The sequence below is a fragment of the Simochromis diagramma genome, unplaced genomic scaffold, assembly GCF_900408965.1.
Source record: "Simochromis diagramma unplaced genomic scaffold, fSimDia1.1 OVJJ01000293.1, whole genome shotgun sequence".
Classification (NCBI taxonomy): domain Eukaryota; kingdom Metazoa; phylum Chordata; class Actinopteri; order Cichliformes; family Cichlidae; genus Simochromis; species Simochromis diagramma.
In genome coordinates, this window is record NW_024386801.1 from 11,896,799 (window position 1) to 11,907,624 (window position 10,826).

The following is a 10,826-nucleotide window of genomic DNA, read 5'->3' on the forward strand; positions in this document are numbered from 1 at the left end:
CAACTTATTTTCTCCATCTTTTGATTCTGCTCTCATTTAGTTTTCATTCATTTCAAGTATTTTATGTAAACATGTAAATTACTCAACACTGAAACACAGTGAGCTTTTAAATGCACAACTTGTACATTTAGTCATTTTAAAGACCAAATATTTAATTAGTACATGATGTTTAAAAATAAATAAATAAATAAAAATAATTTTTAGAAAAGTATTATGTCTGAGGTCTGCAGAGCCAAATCAGAAAGATTAAAGTTGCATCTACTTCTGTCATGTGAATGAGCCATTACTTGGCTTATCTAACAGTGTATGTGGGGCATTTGATGGTGTAACAAATGCAGCAGTGCCGTTGCACTGAAATATTTAAAACCATATCTAAATATTTTAACGGGTATTTTGTGCCTGTTATCTACAACATTTACTGTTAAAATATATGTTATAGAAAACAAGCTTTATACTGTTGTCACATTTGGCATTTGGTTGTTATTTTATCCTCTTGGCTACAATTTCCCATAATCAGATCATCTCAAACTGGTTTCTTGAACATGACAAAGTGTTCACTGTATTCAAATAGCCTCCACAGATCTCAGTCCATCTGTGGGATGTGGTTGAATGGGATATTGACATCATGGATGTGCAGCCCTCAAATCTGCAACGGTGTGATGCTAATATGTCAATATGGACTAAAATTTGGTATCTAGCCTGAAGATGGAGTTGACCACATGAGGTTTAGTCTTTTAAAAAAAATCACCCTCTAAACTTTAGTGCTGTTCTTGGATAAACACACCACATTGCACACAAAGTCTGCACTAAATAACTATAATAACCCCACTGACCATAACAGTTCTTCCAAGTGAATTATTTGAACTTAAACATTTGGATACCCAGAAGTCTTTACACTCCATGAAGGAAGGGGAGAAGAAACAGATGCATTGTGTCATTACAACAAATTGCTGTTAATACTTTTTGTTCAAAGTTGAAATTACTCAACTTTATTTACAAGAACATACGTACTTTACAAAATGACCTCCATTACATTTACAGAGGCATTGTGACAGGGCTGGTGTATAAAATCAATTGTGCCTGAATTTCAGCTCAGTTTCAGGGTCCTGGTTTTGTGCACGTTTGCACGCTGTCTCATTGTCATGACTCATTGTTGAGCTATCAGCAAGGTTAGTAGCAACACCTGTGCTTTTCTTATGATCAATCAAAACGCCTACTGTGAAAATATTTGTCTTCGGCTAGGATTAACAACGATTTAATTAGTCTTTTAAATCATTCTGTCTCGGTCTGTGCTGTTTAGACAGGGATATTTGAGTGTCAGCCACACCCGGCCTGTTCTGCTTTATTTCAGCTAAGTGCCGGATCAGGGCCGCAGCCAAGATTCCTTCTTTCCTGCAGAAATTAAATGTAACTGATGACTTACTTAGTATGAACTGGACAGATGGTCTTAATTTAAACACCTAAAAGGCTGTTCTCCGTGAAGCCTTTAATGCTCCACTTAAAGAATCATTTCAAACAAAGTGGGGTAATGTAGACACCTGTCTTTTTCCTCTCACGCTGGTTGAGATGATTCTCCTGCTCTGATGATCTGAACAAAGGGAGCAAACCCAACTCTTTTACTGCCAGCGGTGGAATAACATCTGTGTGATGGAAAGCATGTGCTGCGCTCAGGCCTAAGAACAGTTTCTGGCCACTTGAGGGACAATTTATAGGGCCGCAAATTTTCAAGCCTGTCTTAAAACAACAATCAGGGACCCGTGTGCAAATAAAGCCTTACTATATGAACCCCGAAACACGCTTTCATGCTGTAATCATTTCACCTTGTTGAGGTAAGAAATATAATAATCTATCCACATCCAGAGAGCCTTCCTCCACTCACCTCTCTCCACTGTTCAGCACAGTCCCCTCCAGCTGGCTTGTCTTCCACTGTTGTGACTGAGTCGACATGAAAAAGAGAAGCTAAATATTAGTTTCAGGCTGATTTGTGGTTTCATCTGTCAGCTGCTTGCAGTTGTTATGGCAAGAACGATGCCGAGCGTTTCAAGAAAAATTTCTTTAATCCAATTTCCCCCGGCCTCAACCAGAACCATATGTGTTTTCACTGCAGTGTGCTCTGAGATCACAGCGCCCTGATGGCTTTTAACAGCCCATCAGGAAGACTGACATGAAACTAAGACTTCTCTGCAGATCCGTTCAGGGAGACACCTCAGCGCCTGCTTCTTGCTTTGGCGTCATTTACTGCTGTGATTAACGCGTCACGCTCCCAGACAGAGGCCGGGTCACCGAGAGGTTTCCTCTGGTGTGAGGGCTTTCATTTGACCCAGGTGACAAGTAGCCTTAGTGCTGTCATTACCTGACAGATGAGAGAGACATGTGCGCAATGTGGCCTTCACCAAAATGGGAAAGATTTAAGTCTGAGTGATGTTTTTTTTTTTTTTTTCCTTCACGTCTGCTCTGATCTGCCAAGTAAAAGAGACACTTCAGAAAAGTCTGCAGAAACCACTTGGATCAGAGATCACAAAACGGCCTGAGTTCACTGCCCTTTGGGAATGATCAGAGTCAGGATTTACCAGAGTATTCCAGCAACGACTTGTGGTTGTGTTTTATATATTAAAGAAAATTAGCCTTTCCTCTTGTGGAAAAGTTTTTACTTTTACTCGTCCGCATTTTTCGTTGCTATATTAAAAATATAATATAAAAGTTTCAGCTAAACCAAAACACTATTTATATTTACCTCATATACTCACATTTTTGCTCCAGATCCTCTGGAAGAGCCCGTTCAGCACTCTTAAGTGCAATTTGCCCGTCAGCTGCCTCTGTTATTTGTATTAAAATGTTCAGTGGTGAGGATGTGGGTTTGTCTTTCAACGCTTGCTCACTCGAGAATCTCACCAATATTGTTTTGATAGTAAACAAACATTTGTCTTCTGTCTTGAAAAGATCATTATGTTGTCAGTGGAAAAGATGCAGGTCGAAATCCTGATCTAATCTATTTAACTACAAAATCCCCCCATTTTTTGTGCCCACCAAACAAAGTATGACTCACTGTAATGTTTCGTGAGAGCCACCAGATGGCAGGATTTCACAGGATAAGTGCAAAGCCAGACAAGACTTGAACGGTCCAAATCAAGATATTCTGGTTTGCGGTATACTTATCAGCTTTGCTGGTTGTTTTGCTTTTTTCTCCCGAATAAAGTTTTCTCTATCAGAAGCACATGTGAGGCAATCACTCCAGAGAAAGATTAAGTTACTGTAGAAATGTAATGCCAATAAAAAAAAAAAGAAGACTGTCATCCAGTCGTCTTCTGTCCAAACTGTCTGTCTACAGTCCAAATTGTAAACTCGAGACAAACTCCTGCAGTGATGGCAGAGAACCCCCTATTATTAGAAAACAAATGTTATCAGTTTAACTGACTGATGAAAGGCATTTGTGCTCGATTACTCCCTCAGAACGCATCCATCTGTTTCAAGCTCTCTGAGGTGAAAGACTGTCAGTGTTTAATGTGGTTGTGAATGTTTCCCCAGACTAGGATTTAGTGGTAGACTAATTACACAATGGGCAGGCAGCCTCAGCAGCACACTGCTGCCAGAGTCTTGTGTGACTGTATGTCATTAGTATTGGAACAGAGCGTTTGCCACAAAGGGCTGCGGTCACTCTGAGCCATTAAAACATGAAAGACGCCTTTCCCACTCTTCTGGAGAAGGAATTTGCAAGACATAAACAGCCTGTAAAATGGAAAACTACATCTGTGTCCATTTGTTTTCCTGAAAGGCGGCCAGATTTGGTAATTCGTACTGAGATTCTTTCCAATAACAGAGCGCAGTCCAAATAAAGGATAAGGACTATTTGATCCATCTGTTTTCAATGTGGCATAGTAGTGGTTTTGTGCACAGGATCTCGATCCAGTGGGAGAGTAAGGAACTGTGAGGGCTTCAGAGTATGTTGGTGCCTTTGCTCAATTTGCACTCAGAGGTTTAGTACATGTGTGATGTTTCTCAAGTGAAACACGAGCCACCCCAGTGCATTGCTGGAGAGTAACCCATTTACTCGACTACTGTATTTGGGTCTATTTACACTGTTGTATTACTGCTTATACAGGCCTGAAGTGAACATACCAGCATTTTTCCAGGGAGTCAAGAACTTCCATAATACTTTGCAGAATCCGAGGAATGTCATCGTTACATTTGAAATTTTCCATTTCCATAAAAAAAGAAGAAGAAAAAGAGAAAGTTCGGGGCCTGTAATAGCTGTATTTATTTTGTTAAACAGTAACTGTATTGTCTCTTTTAACCACATCATAGTCATTTTGTTATGCTCTAAATTTAACTGACAGCTGTATGAGGATAGGTTTTCTCTCTCTGGCAATCAGTCCTTGTTATTGCAAGGGAACCCTTGATTTTTGTATTTCCAAATCCTACGAGTTGTGTTGCCTATTGAATGCCTTCCAGGTGATGTATTTTGGGAACATGCTGGAGAGATTATCTATCCTGGCTTGCCCTGGAGAAACCTCTGTATTCAACCAAAGAAAAAAGGAGATGGTAGGCAGAGAGAGGGAAGTTTGGGATAGCTACGCTGCCCCGTGATCCATACCCAGATAAGGAAAGGATGGATGCACAATCACTGGAACTGATTTTCAATTTCCAGAGCAGCAGATCATGACCATACCGGTTTGTGGGCCCTCTTCTTACTGATTGTTCAATCACTAACTTTTTGCTGTTGTTGTTTGCTTAACTATATGCTTTTCCCAGAGTTTTCTGGAGTAAATTATTGCTTAGTTTTACTGGTCTACCGCCATGCCAACAATTTTGTAAAAACTTTAATCATTGTTAAGATGCTTACAATCAGAGTCACACCTGTAAAATCGGGCTATATTTTGTGCTCTTGCTTGAACCCCAACTGACCATAAATGCACAAAATCTGATAGTAATCCATCAAAGGCAGCGTGAAAATCACAGGAAAGTTAGTGAACTTCTATTCATCCTTTTGTTAATCTTCTTTTAGACCTCCTCAGATTAACCACATGACTCCTCAAGGCGCCGATCTTTGCCCTCAGATTGGAAACCCGTGAACAGTACTCACTGAAGTGTGAAAGCGTTGAGAGGAAAATGTAAATGAGCCCTTCAGCGAAACAGTTAAACGTTAATTTAACCTGCAGGGACTTCACTATATTAGACATTACCTTGCCAGAAAATTCAATCTTTCTTTTGATGTTGAGCAGGGGTGTAAAAAGACTGTGAACTGGCAGCTCTGAATATCTAAAAAAGATAAGCCGGTGTCTCTCTCCCTCATTAGGCTGAATTCTGAGCTAAAACAGCTTTTCATGTCACCTTAGTAAACAGTTTAATGTGCACCTCTTTCATCTGCTATTCCCCCCCGCAGCTTTGATCCACGCCTCAGTGTCTGGGTACGATTGCACCTCTTCACTGTAGATTTGTCTCTATGCTAATTGAGATTTTTTTTTTTGATGAGCTTTTTCTGAAAACACCCACTGAGAAAATAAATGAAAGGCCAGAGTGTCATTTAACCTCTGACTCCTCTCGAGATTGAGATGGAATATCCTGATCGTTCATTGTTCTTTCATTTTATTTTTTCAGTCAGATCATCACAGCCCTACGTTATCAGTGTTAGGAATGTGTGCACCTTCAACATATTTTAGCAAATCACCATAAAACAAATCATAGGGAGATTTAATTAAAAACAAATACGGCGTATTGTGATGACTAACAGGACGGTTTAATAGTTTAAAGTTTCTCTGTGAGGATGAGGTGCTGTGCTTTAGTGCTGTAACCTTCTTCTATAGATTGTCACTTGAAACAGTAGGGGGGCAATTAGTGGCAAATCTAGTCAGCTCATGACCTTCTGAGCGGCCTTCTTCTTTAGTGATGAGTGAAAATGAGAGAGCCACTTTCACGTGACATTTCATTCATTGCACAGTGTCAGGGATCGAACCATCGGCGCTCCAAACTGCTCCACTTTCCTGAGCCGCAGCCATAACCGAGTTAAAATTCGAATTAAAAGTCAGCTGCATAAAACTATTTACTGTGAAATCAAAATCAGGTGGTAAAGCGGTCATATTTGTAACCTGCAGAGGGCAAGCTTGGCTGAGAAATAAGCATCAGAGCTGAGAGCCACACTCAGCAGCCACTTTATTAAGCAGACCCAGCTAATGTATTTCTGTATATTTAACATAGTCCTGCATCAATTTGTGTCTTTTTTCTCTGATGTCAGCCTCTTTGCAGCGTTTAGTTTTTGATTAAAGTGTTTCAAGTATTTTATTTTGATATTTTTTTTACACCTCGTTCATCTGATGGTAGATTAGATCTCAGAATTAACAACACCAGCTGTAGCCTCAAAAATTAACTACAAAGTTGAAACAGCAGATCTCTAGGACATTTTTTTTTAACACAGCTGAGCATTATTAGATTCATGAAGGTTGAATTAACAACAGAACAGCTGCTTTGTATTGGTTTTTTTTTTTATCTAGAATCTCAAACTATCTGGCATTCAAGTATATGATGCACTTTGAGGTCCACTGCTAACAAGGTAACAAGATCCAGCTTTCTCAGGATTCAGCTTCAAGAATCAGGATTTATATTCAATAAATCAACACATAATCTTATTAGACTGTGGTAAAATAGAAGGCTTATGTTTTATATTTAAAAAATAGTTGCTTTTCTGAATGCATTTCTCAACAGGAGATGGGATGACGTATTTTAGGTTTGCAGGAATCAAATGGCAATATCTCATTAGGAGGCCTGTACCGTGACAGTTACATCTCCTCCGACTGTGCTGCTGGTCAGTTCTAAGCTGAGTGATTTTTCCTGACCCTGACGTGCCACAGCAGTGCCCTCGGTGCTCAAACTATCCATGTTGCTTGTTGACAGCAGCTCCTCTTTGGGGCTGCCGGAGATTGGCCCGAGGCTGACCTCCCGTCAGTCTGCTGGAGGAAAGCAGGAGACCAGTTTGGACTGGGAAGACAGGGTGAAGCCTAGAGGAATAATAGGGAGGGGAGGGGAGAGCCCGACACACAGACAGTGCACTGCGCATACACACATTTGACAGAGTTGATCTGAGGTTTTTCTAGGCTTTCCTCCCACACATTTCCACCGCGTGAGTCAAAGGGCAAACTGTTAATTTATTAAATTACTACTTTCTTTTTTGCTTCCAGGTATGTTTTCAAATGCTATAATTAACTGTCAGGTGTATAATGACACAAATATTTTGATGGTTGTTATTCATTTTGTAAGTTGATCTAATGGTGCATGAGCTGTCTTCATGTCTAACTGGGTTTGTTGACTGCAGGAACAGGACAGCACTGTGTTATTATCATTTGAGAGGAAATGTTAGGTTTCATCTGCGCTCATAAATAGTCTATCATCACAGAGCAGCACATAGTGGGGAAAAATTAGTGCATATTTTTGTGCTGTAGATCAAAGAAAAAAATGGCACAGAATCAATTAATGATTAATATGCCATCTGTTGGTGGTGGCGTTTTGAATATCAATATGACTCCCCTCGGATGTTTAATCACCTGATACCATTGTGTTGGAACACAACAACGGAGCTGTTGAAAGTGCCGTAGTGTCAGAGAGCCCAAATGTTTTGATCCACCTCCACGATATCATAAGATATTCATCGCTCCAGTGGAGAAACACGTCTTCGGGGCCCCGACAGCGGAGCACACATACAGATATCTGCTGTGTGTGTGGGGCTGCTGTAGAAATCCCACCCAAGGCAAGGCCCCATTCGCTCTCCAGCACGGAGGATGTTGTCGATATGGCCTTGACAGCGCGTTCTAACCCTGAGGCCCAAAGAGGGACAGGAAACAGTTGGCTCTTGATCGACTGAAGTGGTGCCTGGGACTTTCCCACACGCCTCGGGATGCTCCTCGTTGAGCCTGGTCTGTGGTTGGAGCGTGTGTCTGCACCACTTCACACCAAGGAGAAGAGGGAGGGGAGGGAGAGGAGCGGGGCACGCTCAGCCTTACTGTAGAAGTTGGAGAAAACTTTTCAGAGGGGATTCATCGCCCCTTAGCTGAGAGAACAGCATAAATTATTTGCGCTGGCAGATGTTCACAGACCCAAATATGCATGAATTTGTAGAGCTGGCAGGCTTCCCTCAGTCAAACGTACTAGTTTTCACGATGCGTGCAGGAGCAGTTGTTATTCTGGCTGTTTTACAGAGAGCATTAATCTGAGCTGTCAGCACCACCAACCACTTTGGTGGAAATTATTTCACTCCTTAATAAGGGAACTCTGGTGCTGTATTACATATGGCGGTCAGGGTAACATTCTTGGTGGGTCTGTCATCATGTAGCTGCTCTCCAACAGTGAGCCTTCTGTGTTGGGCCTGCAGCACACTCTCTAACCCAGAGATGAAAAGAATACTAACTGGGAATTAAACGGAATAACTACCGCTCACATTCTCTCTCGTGGCGAAGATGAAGAAAACCTCCTGCTAGGAAGAACGAGAAACTCAATATTAGTACTATATTGACCTATTACTGAGCTTCTCTTATTATTTATTATGTATTATATGTTTTTTAATGTAATGTGGCATAATACATTATATAAACCCAATTTAAACAAATTTTAAAAAGTTGGGGCGCTGTCTAAAATGGGGGCGATCGTGGCTCAAGAGTTGGCAGTTCGTCTCGTAATCGGAAGGTTGCCGGTACGAGCCCCGGATCCGACAGTCTCGGTCGTCGTGTCCTTGGGCAAGACACTTCAAGTCATGCAGTTTGCGGTTTAGCATTGTCTTGCTGAAATATGCAAGGGCTTTCTTGAAAAAGATGTCATCTGGATGCGGGCATATATGCAAAGATAGAATTTCGTATTTCGTTCAGAACTGATGGTGCCCTCCCAAATGTGCGAGCTGTCAATTTCAAAGGCACAAATGCATACGATCAGGAATGCAGGCTTTTAAACAGAGTGCTGATAAGAAGCCAGATGGTCCCTCTCCCGCTTCCAAAAATATTTAAACATTTTTTATTTGTCTGACCACAGAGACGTTTTCCACTTTGCTTCAGTCCATTTCAAATGAGCTTTGGTTCACAGAAGGTGGTGGAGTATCAGGATCATGTTCATACACAGCTTCTTGTTGGTGTGATAGAGCTTCAGCCTTGTTTATGGATGACACGGTGAACTGTGTTCACGGACAGTGATTTCTGAAAGTGTTCCTGAGTCCATGCAGTGATTTTCATGACCGACATCACGTCTGTTTTTAATGCAGTGCTGCCTGAAGGCCCAGAGGTCCGAAGGTTAGGATTTTCAGCCTTGCCCCTTGTGCACACAGATTTCTCCAGATTCTCAGAATATTTTAATGATATTGTGGACTGTAGATGGTGAGATTGTCAAAGTCTGGACAATCCTACATTGAGGATCATTATTCTGAAATTGTTCCGTAATTCGTGGATGACATTTTTTGCAGATTTCTGAACCTCCTTTACGTCCGAGAAGCTCTGCCTGTCTAAGAAGCTCTTTTTTATTCCTAGTCCCGACCTGTTTCTGGTTAATTAGCCTCCCAGCTTTTTTTTTTTTTACTGTTTATAATTGTTAAAAATAAATTGTATGTTTCTTATTTCTTTCTCCTCTCTTATGTCATCTCTTAAGCAGCTCAAGTTTTAGCTGAAATGTACAGGCCGCTTTTCAGCCAAATACATAAATCTGAGTACATATTTTTCTTATTTATTGTAAAAACAAACTAAACCCTGGATGCCTCCCTGGCCAAAAAAACTTTAGTCCCGATGATTTATTTTTATTTTTATTTTTTACTGCTGATCATTTTAGCATTACAACCTTCACAAATGTGCTATTTCTGCAGGACTGCTGTAATTACATAAGACCACAAATGTGCTCACTACATATGGGCATAATGAAAAATAGATTAGGGAAATGCATATTGTGGTGCCTTCTGTGGTCGGTTATCCTGGCCACTCTAAGCACTCTGGTCATTATATGGGTTCTAATGTAGCATTTTGCTGCACATGGAAAGCCAGCGTTTGCAAATGATCATGTTTCTATTTTCCAGCACCTTGTATAGGCATGTAGTCATCAACTAAAACCGTGTGACACCTGCATGTGAAGCACAAAACATTAGACATTGTATAATCAAGCTTTCATCGGCGTTCCAAGAAGTAAATAACAATAATAAAGGTGGGTGAGACAACCTGTAACTGTCACGCTGTATCTAACTGTGGAGAGAGAAGTGACTTAGAGCCTTTCCAACAGGAGGGCTTTGGCAGACTGCCACTTAGTGTGGTCCCCCTGAGGGCCCTTACTCATGAATCAGAGAAAATGGGAATTACACATATTAAAGAGGGTAAACGTCAGTAATCACAGCGCTGGGAAGGATGCTTGAGGACTCATCAGGCCCACTGCTGCTTTTTTAGAGACACTTGTTTCAAGGAGCCACTGTGTTTAGTGGCTGGCAGCAACACTGCGACGGGCTAAATTACAGATTTCACCTAGAATATTCACTGTCAGCACACCTGCATCTACTCCCAAGCCTCCACGAGTCTCCGTCTCCACGCTGATGGTGCGCACCACAATAACGCCGTCTGACCGCCCCCCCACTCCCCGAGTCACGCAGCAGGCAGGTCGAGTTACAGCCTGCCATGTTCGTTATTGTCTTCTGTGCATTGGTATTTCCAGCATGTTTGTCCGACATCGACTGCCTTGTGGTCCCTGATAGAGATGGGCTTGGTAGTTTTGACACGGAAAAGTTTGTTTGTTTGTCTGTCTGGTCAGCAGAGGTCACGCAGCAGTATGTTTGTTTGGCGGGTCAATTGAGTCTACTAACAGAGGAGGCCAGTGAGGAGAAGTGA